This window comes from Nannospalax galili, unplaced genomic scaffold (assembly GCF_000622305.1).
Source record: "Nannospalax galili isolate Female #2095 unplaced genomic scaffold, S.galili_v1.0 scaffold63, whole genome shotgun sequence".
In the NCBI taxonomy this organism is placed as follows: domain Eukaryota; kingdom Metazoa; phylum Chordata; class Mammalia; order Rodentia; family Spalacidae; genus Nannospalax; species Nannospalax galili.
In genome coordinates this window covers 9148405-9162322 of record NW_008355272.1, presented here as the reverse complement: position 1 = coordinate 9162322, position 13918 = coordinate 9148405, and positions in this window count along the sequence as shown.

Genomic DNA, 13918 nt, shown 5'->3' with positions numbered 1-13918 from the left:
TTGTTTTTACCCACTTTGAGACAAGGTTTCTCTGTGAAGCACAGACAGTCCTCCAACTCCAGTTCCCAGCCCTCCTGCCTCAGCCTCCCTAGATCTGGGATTATAGGTGTTTGCCACTGTCTTGTTACTTCTTTTCTGTTACTGTGATAAAACGTTATGACCAAGGAAATTTGTACAAGGAAGAGTTTATTTAGCTTACTATACCACAGGGGAAAAATCATTATGCTGGGGAGGCTTGGCAGGAGGTAGCTGGAGCAGAAAGCCAAGCATTCCCATCTAGGAGTCACAGGAAGGAGAGGGTGCAAGCTCAAAGTGAGGCAAAGCTATCAGCCCTAGAAGCCCAACCCCCAAAGATATGCTTCCTCCAATAAAGTCATAAACCTTAAAGTTTCCATAACCTTCTCCAAACAGCACCACCAACAGACTGACTGTTCAAATGTTTGAGTCTGTGAGGGGCTGTCTGTCAAACTACCACAACTACCACAGCTGTTATACCCCAAACTTAGGCTTTTTAATAAACTACTATAATTAGCTTTTTAAAATGGAATTTTTGAAAATTAATCAAGTAAAATATGTTTATCAATGTGTCATGATCTAGTAGAAGAGTTTTCTTTCAATCAAGATGAACTTCTGAGAATATTTGTTCAAGTTGATTGTTTTTACTTGTCTTTAAACTGTTTTCCTTTGATAGTTTTCAGATATATCTTAAGAATGTCTCAAACACTCTTTTAAAAATATTTTATTTATTATTTTTATTTTATGTATAAGAGTGTATTACCTGCATGAGTATAAGTACACCTGTATTGTGCAATGCCTGCTGAGGTCAGGAAAGGGCACTGGATTCCCTTGAACTGGAGTTATGGATGGTTGTTAATTGCCATGTGTATAATGGGAATTGAACCCGGGTCTTCTGCTGAGGTCTCTCCAGGCCCATCCTATATGCTTTATCTAATAACTGAAATACGAAGGACTGAGAAATGTGGGAAAGATTTGCATTCCAATTTGTTGTACTTTTATAGCTATTCATTGAAAAATAGGAGGAAATTGTCAAATTTAATCGTATTTTTAACCTATTATTCTTGATATTTTTGCCAAACATCTGTCAGATCAATCTATGTTTGTACAGGCTCCCACATAAAGATATTGGGTTTCCTAGAAGATATGAATTAGCAATAAGAATGAATATTATGAGAGGTATTTGTACATAAGAATGATCTACATAATCATGTAAAAAGACTTTCAAAATACGTTGTACTTTTTGACTACTTTGTAGGTGCAGGCTTAGAGATTAGTTGTGATTTTGCTTCCCTTTATTTATTGTTTTCCGTTTGGCACCTAATTTATTTACATCTAGATTGATCTACCAACTAGAATTTGATGGAGAAAAATTAGTTCAGGGAAACAAATGAAAACATACATCTCAATTCCTAAATCTTGTCAGATAAATTTCAAGGATAAAATATTTTATACACTTTTGTATTACTACAGTAATTTCTCAGTACCAAATATAACCACTAAGCTTGTTTGACAACAAACTTGTTTTCAGCTGCCTTTGAGTTTTTCTAAATTTGGAATGCAATTTCCATACATACCTTGCCTATAATCTTTCAGGAAGAAGACACGCTTGCTCCATACCTCCAGGTTCAGCTGATCACCCTAGAGTCTTTCCTGATGGACCTTTTCAGTATCATTGATCACAATGATTCTCTTACTGCTGAGAGATTTTAAATAACAGCCCAATCAAGATACATTCCTTTTCATCTTTGCCTCCCATAATTTTCTTTGGTAGAGGTCTTGTCAAAAATGCTTGATTTTTTTCTTCCCCAATTATAACTCTTCAAAAGAGAGAAAATGAGACCTGGAGCTGGGTCCACAGCTGCTCCAGCTTTTGAAGTCCCCTCTGCCCAGCTCTTGAGGCTCTGACCCTCTTAATAGCAGCATTAGCTATTTCGGCACCATTTTCCAACAGTCTCGATTCAGTGGGGGAAAGCTTTTTATATAGGACTTTGTTACCCTGCTACCAGACTTGAAAGATATAAAAAAAATTGTATTTACCTTGTTCTGGTATATATATTTAGCCTTTTTGCTTACTAAGCAGTAATGGTTCTTATTTATTCCACTCTAATTAGTGGAGGTTAAACTCTATGAAAACAACATAAAGGCTAATTACTCAAGGATGTGTGGATTCAATGCATTGCAGAAATGAGACATAGGTAAAACCTCAGATAGTCCAAGTAATAGATTTTTGCATATTTAATCAGAAGTACCTAAGGAATGAGATGAAGTATATTAAAATAATTTTTCTCATGGAAAGGACAAATTTATTGCAGAGTCATCTTTTATTTTAAAATGAGGAAAATAAATTATAAAATCGACTCTATAGAAATAAAAGTAGTAGTAGAAGATGATTTTAATACCCTTAAGATTAGTGCCACAAGTGAGTGCCAAGGCTGAGTGAAAATGTTTTTCTGTAATGCTTGCAAATTTTTCCCAAAATACGAAGTGATAGAGTCACAGGAAATTTCTGTTTCTTGATGAAACACATGTTAATGATCTGGCTAATAGTGCTTGCTACCTGCATTCATGGACTTCAATAAGGATATTGCTGAAGAACTCTATTCAACAAGATGTATGGCATATACTTAACAACTTATTCCATGAGACAATTAAATCTGTTAAGCCTGTCACAAGAATTTTCTGACTTTTAATTTTTATATACAGGAGGAAAGAAGAACCAACAGAGGTTGAGGTGGAGAAAAACTCATATTTTTACCTTAGACTACATAGAAGAAATCCATATATAGCCCATAGAAGATATGAAAACAGAAAAATCAGATGCCTTGTGCCTGGAAGGAAAGGTAATTCTTTAAAAGGGAAAAAAATCAATAAATTGAGGTCCTCTTTTAAAGAGACATGAGTTCCTGTAGACTATTTCTGCTGAAAGAATGATAACAAAGAATGTTTTCAATTGTACTCTGCACTTGTCATTGAGAATTAACTAATAAACATATGTTGAAAATTGTATTGCTGTTTGAATGGATGTGGGCATAAGTTTAAAGAAAGATGTTATAGTAGAAAGACAAAAATAGCTAGGCTGGAAACTGATTATGGTGATGGATAATTGTGGTTGTCAACTTGACTAGATTCAGAGACACTCAGGAGGTTGGTTAGTGAGGCACAATTTAGGACATGCTTGTGATAACACTTCCAGAAAGGATGAGATCAAGAATGTTCTGAAGTAATGTATGGATTAATTCCTACATGTATTCATTGTATAATGGTATTCTGGAAGGTGGTAAAATGTAGGAGGGGAGGCCTCATTGCGGGAAGGGGATTACAAAGGGGACAATTTGGTGCACTATATGCTGCCTTGTCTCTCCATCTATCCCTGCTATTTGCTTCCTGTCTCTCATGAGTGACATGCTACATATTTCTGCTACTCTGATACACTTCTTTGGAGATGAGATTCTTAGGACTATTGATTGAACTCTCTGAAACCAGGAACCAAAACAAGTTATGCCTTCAAGTTGTTTTCTTAGATATTTGGTGATAGCAAAGTTAAAATTGACTAATGTGAGTTCACGATGACACTGTATTTTTACTGATGTTATTTCAGTGTTTCCTAGATGAACTACTATGTAGTTACTATAGAAAGAACCATCCTGTGGTAGGTAGAATTTTGTATGAAAGTTGGGATAAAAAGACCAATATTTATTTGGGTGTTGGTATATAGAATTTATTATTAATGAAAATATTTCTCTTCTGTTTCAGAATATTGAGAGTTGTGGTTGTGCTCTGAGACACTGAGACCTGTAGAGCCCACTACTTGGTGGAGAATAACCCAAGCCCTTTTAACAAGACATCTAGACTTGTTCTAACAATGCACTCAGAATATTTTTATACTTCAGTCTTTTCACAACCTTATTCTGGTCTAGATATAAATTTGGAGAACAGAGTTGTGCATCATTGTTCTGACGTACACTTGACTACACATCAATGAGCTGAGACAAAAGGGATCCAGGCATCATATATTTGAATATCCTCTACAGGACTGTCACAAACGTTGGATACACATTGGAAGAAAAAGAAAGTATTTTACAAAATGAAAACTCTCAACTTAAAATTAAAAAGAAAAATTAAATACACTAAATTTCTCTTTCTGGAAAAAAAAATCATAGAAATTAATAGAGCAAATAACAAGAATTTTGCCAGAAAAACAAAATAAGACAAAAGATAATGCCTCTATTACAAACTTTTGAAAAGATATATCCAAGAAACATTGAAAAGGTTATGGCCTAGAGAGATGGTTTGGTGGTTAAGACCACTGACTGCTCTTGCGGAAGACCGGAGTTTGAATCCCAGCACCCACATAGCAGATAGTAACCATCTGTAACTCCAGTTCCAGGGGATCAGATGCTCTCTTCTGGCCTCCTGGGCATAACATGACATGGGTGTACCTACATACATAAAGGCAAAACATTCATACACATGAAATAATTATGAATACATTTTTAATGAAAGGTTTGTATAACTCTTAGTTTTACACTACTATGAAAGATTTGACAAGGAAGGGAAGTGGCACACCAAAATACTGGGAACTCTTAGTCATACCTTACAATCCAGGGTCCACCAAATTCATTTGCACTTAATTTTGAGAAGGTGTGATTCTCATTAGAGCAGAAGTTCATTTGCTCCCATAAGATTTTTGTGGAAGCAGAAGAGAATCACTGCATTCTTGGAATCTGAGGTAAATGAAGATCTTTATTTATATTTTATAAGCCTTATTCCAATTAATAAGTAATAACCCCAACAGGAGAAGAGAAATTTGATGAAAATGTTAAGCCATTTTTTAGTTAATGAGGTCATCTAAACTTTGGCATATGGACTGATACATTTCTGCTCATTTCTTTGTGTACCTTCCGTGGCTGTTTCTGTGCTGTAGGAAGAGAACTGAATGAATGCTACCAATATTAGAATGTCATCAAACATAAATATTTATTAAGTATTCACAGAAAATATCACTCTTAGACAAGAAGGCTGGTAACAGGGAAATGGTACCAATTGTATTACAGAATGTAAAGAAAGCACAAACATGCCAAATACAAACTTTTCACTACATGTGTATGTGATGAGAGAAAAATATCATGGTGTCTATGCAAGGAAGCAATCATAAACCAAAAAAAAAAGGAAATTGGTCTTAAGAGCTGGAGGGTGACGACGAGAGTGCTAGCAAACACTGCCCTCTGGATATGATGTGGCCCTTGAAGTCATGAACACAAAGGAACTGTGACTACGGGTAAAGACCTATGTAGACTGGACTTGGAGGTAGGATGGAGACCAGATGGAAAGGGGATCAGCAGGTGCAGGGGGGGGTGCATATGACCGCAAATCATTATATACATGATTGACACTGTCAAAAGCAAACAGGAAAAACAGTTCTAAACAGAGTATAAGTTAATGAAAGATTTAAAAGATAAAATGCTATAAACCCATCTAATAAGATGAGTATGAATATGAGAGGTAAGGGAATAGTTGAAGATACAATGGAAAAGATAACAAAATACACCTCGTAATTATTGTTCTCCTTAGTGAACAAAAACAAATAGGGAAAATATGCATGGTTAAAAAATTCAATCAGCTCTGACACGCAGGCCTCTCTCCACAGTAAGTCCATCTAGGCCTCCGTACCTTCACTCCCCCAGCCTCATTCACTCTCCTATCTCCCCCACCGGTGTCTCCTCCTAGCCTGGGTCTGTCTCATTCCTTGTCTTGGTGCCCCAGGCACCTGCGGAACCACCACTGCTTCTTCCTGATCCTTTGCATCCAGACCAACTCAGTGCCTTCTTGGGTCAACAGGAGCACTCTGGGACTGGCCCCACCCTCACCTCCCTCTACTTTCCTGGGCCTGCACCACCCACCAGCCTTTTTCTGGGTCATGGGGGCTGACTTCCTCTTCCTGATCCTTTTCATCCAGGCCAACCCAGGTCCTCAGGAGCCATTGAGGCTGCTTTCCACCCCCATCTTCCTTTGCATTTCTGGTGGCAAGGCCACCAGCTGCCCTAGATCAGCATCTTTCCTGGGCCTGGCTTACAGGACAGTTCAACCTCCAAATTCCTAGGCCAAAATCTTTCCTGGAGGAATCCAGACTTAGGAGAAAGCCTGAGAGCACCTGATCCTCATCTGACTTGGGCCTCTGTGGGAACTCCTGAAGACAAAAGCAATCTGGCCACTCCAATATAAAATCAAAAGAGAGAACCTGAAGCTTAGACAAACCAGCTTTTCATATCCAAAAAGTAAACCATAAAGATGTATAAAGTTCACAAAAAAAGCAGACCTAAACTTGAAGGCTTGAGTCTCACACAAGAATCAGAAACTACAAAAGAAATCCACATGTGAAAATCACAGAGAAAAAATAATAACATGAAAAACCAAAATAACATATACCCACCAAATACCAATAGTCCTCTAGAGGAGTACAATGAGAAGCCCCTAGAGATACTGCAGGACATGGAACTCAAAAGAACAATTATAAACATAAAAAAAGAATTCAGTGATTTAAACAACACACAAAGAAATCAAAGAACTGTAGGAAGATAGGGATAAACTTCTGAATGAATTCAGAAAAGAGAAATATTGAAGAATACTCAGGCTGAAGGAAGTGAAACACTCAGTAAGCCAATTAGAAACAACAGGAGAAAGCCTCACCAATAGGAAGAATGAAATGGAAAACAGAGTATCAAGATTGAAAGATAAAGTGGACAAAGTAGACCACTCAAGCAAAGATTATGAAAAATTTATCAAATCGCGAGAAGGGAATATGCAGGAATTGTGTGACACCAAAAAAAGACCAAACTTACGAATCATAGGAAAACAGGAAGGAGAAGGATGGCATAGGATAATGGTATGGAACAGATCTTCAACAGAATCGTGGAAGAAAATTTTCCAAAATTAAAGAAAGACATGCCCATACAAATACAAGAAGCATATAGAACACCAAACAGACGGGACCAGAGAAGAAACTCCACGGCACCTCATAGTAAAAACACTAAATGTACAAAACCAAGAGACAATCCTGAAACCTGGAAAAGAGAAACAACAAGTCACATATAAAGGAAAACCCATTGGGATTACAGCTTACTTTTCAGTGCAAACTATGAAAGCCACAAGAGCCTCAATTAATGAGTGGATAATGAAAATGTAGTTCATTTATCTGATGGAGTTTTACTTAGCAGTAAAGAAAGATGAAATCATGTAATTTGCAGGTAAATGGATGGAACTAGAAACTGTTATACTAAGTGAAGTAACACAGTCTCAGAAAAAAAAAATTGACACATGTTCTCCCTCATATGTGGATCCTAGAACAGACCCTGATAAATAAGGATTTAACCAGACATAACTACAGTGACCAGGATAATGGAAATGAAACAGGGAGGTAAATTAAAAAAAAAAAGAACCTGAAAGAGAAGAAAAGAAGGAAACAGGCCTTAATAAGGGAGATAGAGACAAAAATTGGGGCAGTTTAAGGGAGGGGGGGAGGGTATACAAGGAACCTAGGGGATAAAGGGAAAGAAGGAGCTCAAGAGAGGTAGCACCATAGGAGAAGGGTATTAGTAAGGGAGAAAAGGGGGAAATGGGGGCACTTTAAGTGGGAAAATCATGATGAGACAGTGCAAGAGATAAACAATGCCTACTTCGTTTTGAAAACCAGAGGGAACCATATTACTCCTACAACCTATTGACAAAATATACATAGCAGATCAAGAAATATATGTCTAGGTAAAGTTGATCTGAGAACAACTAGTCTTTGCCCAAGATTTATCTACATGACACACAGTAATTAAAAATACCAGACTGGTGGAACTAACCTTCTTGGATGTTTAACAGACATACTTTGAGGCCTATAATAATTTGGTCAGAGGGACATAAAAGATACTTTTTGCTCCTTGTCCTCCTAGGTCAACTAGTTCCAGGGGACTATGAGCATCTTTCAAAATGTCCTATAATCGTGGTGGGTCAACTCCCCTCTTGATCAAGGAGGCTGAGGAGACCCCACAAGATGTCCAGTTTACAAAGAGGAGGGTCAACACAGAGGAATCATTCCCTCCATGCTTCCAAGCGAAGCCAACCATGGTTGAGCAGGACCTTTGACTTATCTTCACATAGGCGGAACTGGTAAAAGAAAGGAGCCAGGGACTCCTCCCAAGGCCATGTGACCCCTGAGGAACAGATCCTCAAATGACCTTAAGAGTGAAAATAAATTGGTTTATTTGGGCCAACTCTATGGCCTTAAACACCCAAAAGGAAAGTATAACCAAAGATTAAAGGGGCCAATATAATTTCTTAAGAGTCCATATGCATAGCTAAAGGCTACATAACAAGCTACAATGCCAGCCAGGCGATACCTTCTTTTGAGTTGATGGCCACAGTGGTCCCAGGGACTCCCAGATAGTAACCTAGCATAGAACTGAGAAAATGAACAGCAGACCCCAATCTTATCTAAAGGAATATTGACAACATTGACAATATTGAGTTTATTGGACTTTCTTACAGAGCACAGGTGAAGGATTACAGGAGTGTGTATGATCCCCCAAATAGCTGGACTACCACAAAGTCACATCCATCATGGACAGTAACCTCATGAAATCTTCAATCTGAAGTTTCTCTTTTATTTTACCTTCCTTCCACCTCTTATATACTCCAGTACCTCCCAAGATTATTTGAATCTGTTTGAGGAAGTAATAGTCAGATTCCCAGGGGAGACTCAATAGCTCTGCTGTTGTCGCTATATTCCTGGCTATCATTCTACCATTCTGCTCTAGTTGTTATGTCTACTGCAGAAAAGGCCAAGATGGCATCTTGTTACACCAGGAGGAAAAAACACCATATAACATCCTCAAACAAAGTTTCAGAACCTAGACCTAATGTAGACATACTTTGTCAGAATTTAATATGAATGACCTCATGTCCAAGTCTTTGTTCCAGTACCAACCATTATTAACACTGATTTATTTGTCTGTATTTCTACCAGCACTTTTGACTTTTGAGATCCCACTAGAATCATAATCTGCTTAGAGCATTCTAAGGCTTCTCCAAACCTCATCTCCAAAGTTTTCCTTATTTTCTCTGCAAACCAGTTCGAAAGTCTTAAGAAATGTGTTCAGGTTGAACCACAACCATGACAACATGGTACCAATTTCCTATGTCAGTTACTCATGTCGTTGTGACTCCAACACCTGAAAAAAGCATATTAATTAAGAAGCTATCGTACTGATTGTTTCAGAATTCATTATATCATTGTGAAGAGGCCCTGGAAGAGAGAACAGATCAAGTTATGGTACAATGGTAGCAGAGAAGGGGATGCTGGTACTATGTTACATTTATCTTTTTCCACTTTCATTCTGTTAAACATCTAGCTCATGTAATAGTGTGACCTCTCTTTTGTATGAGTTATTTCCCCTCAGTTAATCATTTCTAGAATTGCTGTCATGGATATATGCAGAGATATATCCAAATTGTTTATGTCATTCTAAATCCACTCATGTTAATAATAAAGGCTTGCTGTCACACATGGCTTCTCACTGCCTTGCAGACACCAACATGCAAGAATGTAAAAACAAAGGAACTACTTGGACTAGAAAGCTAAATAAAAATGGATGCACAATTAAGGAACTAAAGAAAAAAAACTGTAATCACAAAAACCTTTAGCCAGTCAAAAACCAACAGAGACAGGAATTAAGATACCTAACTCAGAAATGGATTAACAATAATCAAAATAACTAGCTATGGGACTTATAGAAATTATTAAAACAAAAAGCCTAAGTCAAAAGCTGGAGAGAGATGTATCCTTGCTCTGGAATATGTTACTGAATATGTTAAAGCTGTAACATAAAAAAAATAATTCAAGAGCACTCACTGCAAAACAAAAATAATTCAAGAGCACTCACTGCAAAATCATGATGCCTCAAGTTTAGAGTTCAGCACATACAGGTAAGACTGGCAGGCAGTGAAAACCTGTAGAACTCCTGTGCAGAAGGACCCAGTTCCCTTTACTGGCATCTGTGCATGGCAAGGTACTTATATATGTATGCATGTGCACATATACTCCCACATGTACACATAAAAATAATAAAATAAGTATTAAAAGAAACCATATTAAGAAATATTACCAGCCTTGAAAATGAAAAAGAGATAGATATAAAAGTGAATTCCTGGTATTGATTACTAATGTTTCATAGTTTTGAGAAAATATAGATTTACTGCAATTATATATTTAGGTTCATATAAGTTTTAAATTACATTTTGGTAATGTTTATTAGTACTGTGGGTAGCAACACACATGCCATGTTACTAGTGTAAAGGTCAACAACATCTTGTTGAAGTCAGTACTCTCCTTCCACCATGTGGTTTGTAGGGATTGAAGTTAGGTTGTCAGGCTTGGCAACAAGCACCTTTATACACAGAGCCATCTCACTAGTCCTCATATATTTGATTTCTGTGGTGACCTATTAATTTTAAATATCTTTTAGGCATTAGAAGTTTGTGTGAATAAAATACTTAACAATGTCCATTTATTTAATAAACATCATTAAAATTAATTTCTCAAGCTGAAAATTGCACAAACTCAATTTATAATATTACTTATATCCATTTTTTACACATACTCCATATTTCATCCAAATAATCATTTTTCTTCTCTTTGTGTTTAATATTTATATTTATGCTTATAATTGAATGTGTACATATGAATTAAAGTGTATGGAGCAACATTTCTCTAATATCAAAGAAAGCTTTATCTGTACAGTCATATTTTAATCTGAATAATTTACCTATGTATTTATTTGTCATATGTTGTTTTTCATTTGTATTTCTGTGTGTATGTATACTCCTGTGCTCTTGTGAATGCCGGAAGTATCCTCTTTAATTGCTCTCTACCTTAGTTTTGAGACAGGGATTCTCAGTGGATATAGAGATCACCAAATGACTACCATACTGGCTGGTCAGAAAGCCCCTAGGATACTCCTGTCACTGCCTCGCAAAATTGAGATTACAGGTGAGCACTGCCATATGTGGATTTATATGAGTGCTGGGAATTCAAACTTGGGTCCGCATGCTCATACAGCACATACATTATTCTCTGAGCCAGTTCCCAGGCCATATTTTTTATATTCCTTTATTGCTTATGTTATAATAATGAAAGGATACTTCTGTTTATAATTAGCTGTCTCACTTTGCAACATACATAATTATCAATGATTAGTATTAACTTGCTCCATTGAATTGTTAAAACTTCAGAATTTATGATTATATAGCTAGCTAACTTTTTATTGAAATATCCTGGTGCCTTTTCCTTTTCATAGACTACCATTAATTATCTGAGTAATGGACATTGGTAAATTTCATGTATTGTTTGAACTCAACATGTGAGTTACTCTGGAATAGTATTGCCAGTCCCCTCATTTCAGACCTAAGCATGTTTTGCCTGAAAGTGTCCTGTAAACCCCATTGTCTGGGGATGAGCTCGCCCTGCTAACTCTGTGACAGGGAGGAAAAAACAGCTAAACAGTCCAAGAGTAAAAACACTCTGTCCTTGACATCAACTAAAGGTAACCAATTCCCAACAGAGGTTACTATTGTTTATCTTATGCCTACAGTTGGATAGGGAAGATGAATATTCAGTCATAAGAAGCTTATCCATAGAGACAAAGCTCAATCAGCTAGTTGACAGCCTCAGCTTTCCCAGTTGACCTCTACTGGATGTTTGTAAGCTCATGATTTAGTGATATCATCACTCTCTTCTGCCTGGATTCTGTATCATGACCTCTAGCTGATTGTCTCAATTGGGTTTCCACAGTTAATTTCTTTGAGATGTTCTGAGCACTGGATTTGATGTTATATTGCAATCATCTGTTAATCACTTGCCATCTATTCTTTTAATTTGCCTTGCTTATACTTAGTAAACTTAATCGTTCAAAACTGAAAAAGTTGCTATCATAGATCATTCTCCAGGCAGTACAGTACAACACAGCGTATGAAATGACTAAATATAGAGGATTTATGACTTTTCACTGGCTTGTTACTTGGTGATAGTTGTATATTTAGTATTTATTCTAAAACGGTTTTAACATGTACTATTTATTATTTTTATTTTATTTTATCTGTATTGCCTGCATGTAAGTAAGTGTATCCATGCCCTACAGTGCCCTTGGAGGTTAGAAGAGTGTGTTGGATCCCCTAGAACTGGAATTACAGACAGTTGTTAGCTGCCATGTGGTGCTCTTAACCGCTGAACCATCTCTCCAATTCCTAGTTTCACAAATCTTGTACAAAAGATATGGTATTATGAATCAGGGTTATATTCCTAAAAAATTATATTATATCATAAAATAAATACTTTCCAACATGTACTTTAAACTTTCAATGATCACACAACAATTCAGTGAGTGCAATAACCTGCCTTAAAGTTCTTAGAGGGTCATGTTTTCAGCATGAGATGAACTTTCTGGATGTAAACGTAAGCATCTAAGGAAACTTCATTTGAATTAAGTTATTTTCTTTGCAAGGAAAATTTCTCTCTTCCAAGTGCCTTTTTTGTTTAACTTCAAAATTTTCTGGTTGGATTTTTAATGGGACAATTTTTCCATCATTATATAAACACGAAACTGTATGAAAAATATGCTGTTTTCTCATGATTTCTTGTTTTATTTGATGAGTGAGGAATGAGAATCTGTACATTTATTCATTTACTTAGAATGTAATATAAAACAAATATTCTAATGCAGAAATACCTGAGAACAAATAGGTGACATATATTAGAAAGCAAAGAATGTTTACATCCTGTCTACAATTTCAGTGCCACCTTCATTTTCCAGCATGCAGAAACTGAGTTTACAGTTAAAACAAAAAGCCAGCAGCCTTTTCTCTATTCGGTAAATAGACTAAAATATTTTGAAATCTTACTTCTATTAGCATAAAGACAAATCTATAAAATTAAATAGAACATAAAAATTTTGAAAGAAAAAAACTATAGAACAAAGATAATTAAGAGTTGTGGACATGTTATCTACTAAATCACTTTTATATTTTGCTTGATTTACACAATACCTCAGTATTCTATATTCTATTACCTACCTTTCAGAGACTCAGAAACATTCAATAAATTGCCTAAATGTCTGGTGGATATGACAGCCAAGATTTGAGCTCCTGTTGATTTGATTTTAAAGACTTAGTCTGCTTCCATTAGGACATGTTCTTATAATCAAGGTCACAAAACAGGAGGAAAAAGAAATAATTAAAATGTACATTTTCTTGCTCATAGCCAATCTTAGCCATCTAAGTTCTTAAACATGGATTGAGTAGTCATACTTGGGATTGTCATGTGTGAAGATTCTTTTGTCCTATGGAAAAAATACACTAGCACTAATGCAATGTTAATATACCTAGTTTTGTTGTACTCATTAGCCTAAACAAGAATGTGTTTGCTACAATGTAATCCTTGGTTCAAAACTGGAAAAGCAATGTAACATGTAACTGAGGAAAGTGAAAGCATTATTTTCCCTCAGTTCGTCACTTACCATAGTGTATTTCAATTATGTCATAATCCTGGCAAAGTTCAGTGGATTCTTACAAAGTGAACACAGGGAACAGTTATAATACATTTACTATGATCGTCATAAAACCTTATGCTGTTGTTGAAGACAGTTGAAGTAAGAAGAAAAGGAAAGCCCTGAAGATGCCCAGATCCCAGTCCAGAGAGTTTGTATGTTACCTTATTTATGCAAAAGTTGCCTTGTAGATGTGACTAAGATAAGACACAGATGATTGTCAGAGAATGTCTGGTTGAGTCAAATGTGATCACAAGGAATCCAAAAAAAGTTAGTAAGATGATAAAAAGCTGTACCAAAAACAGATTTGAAGAGGT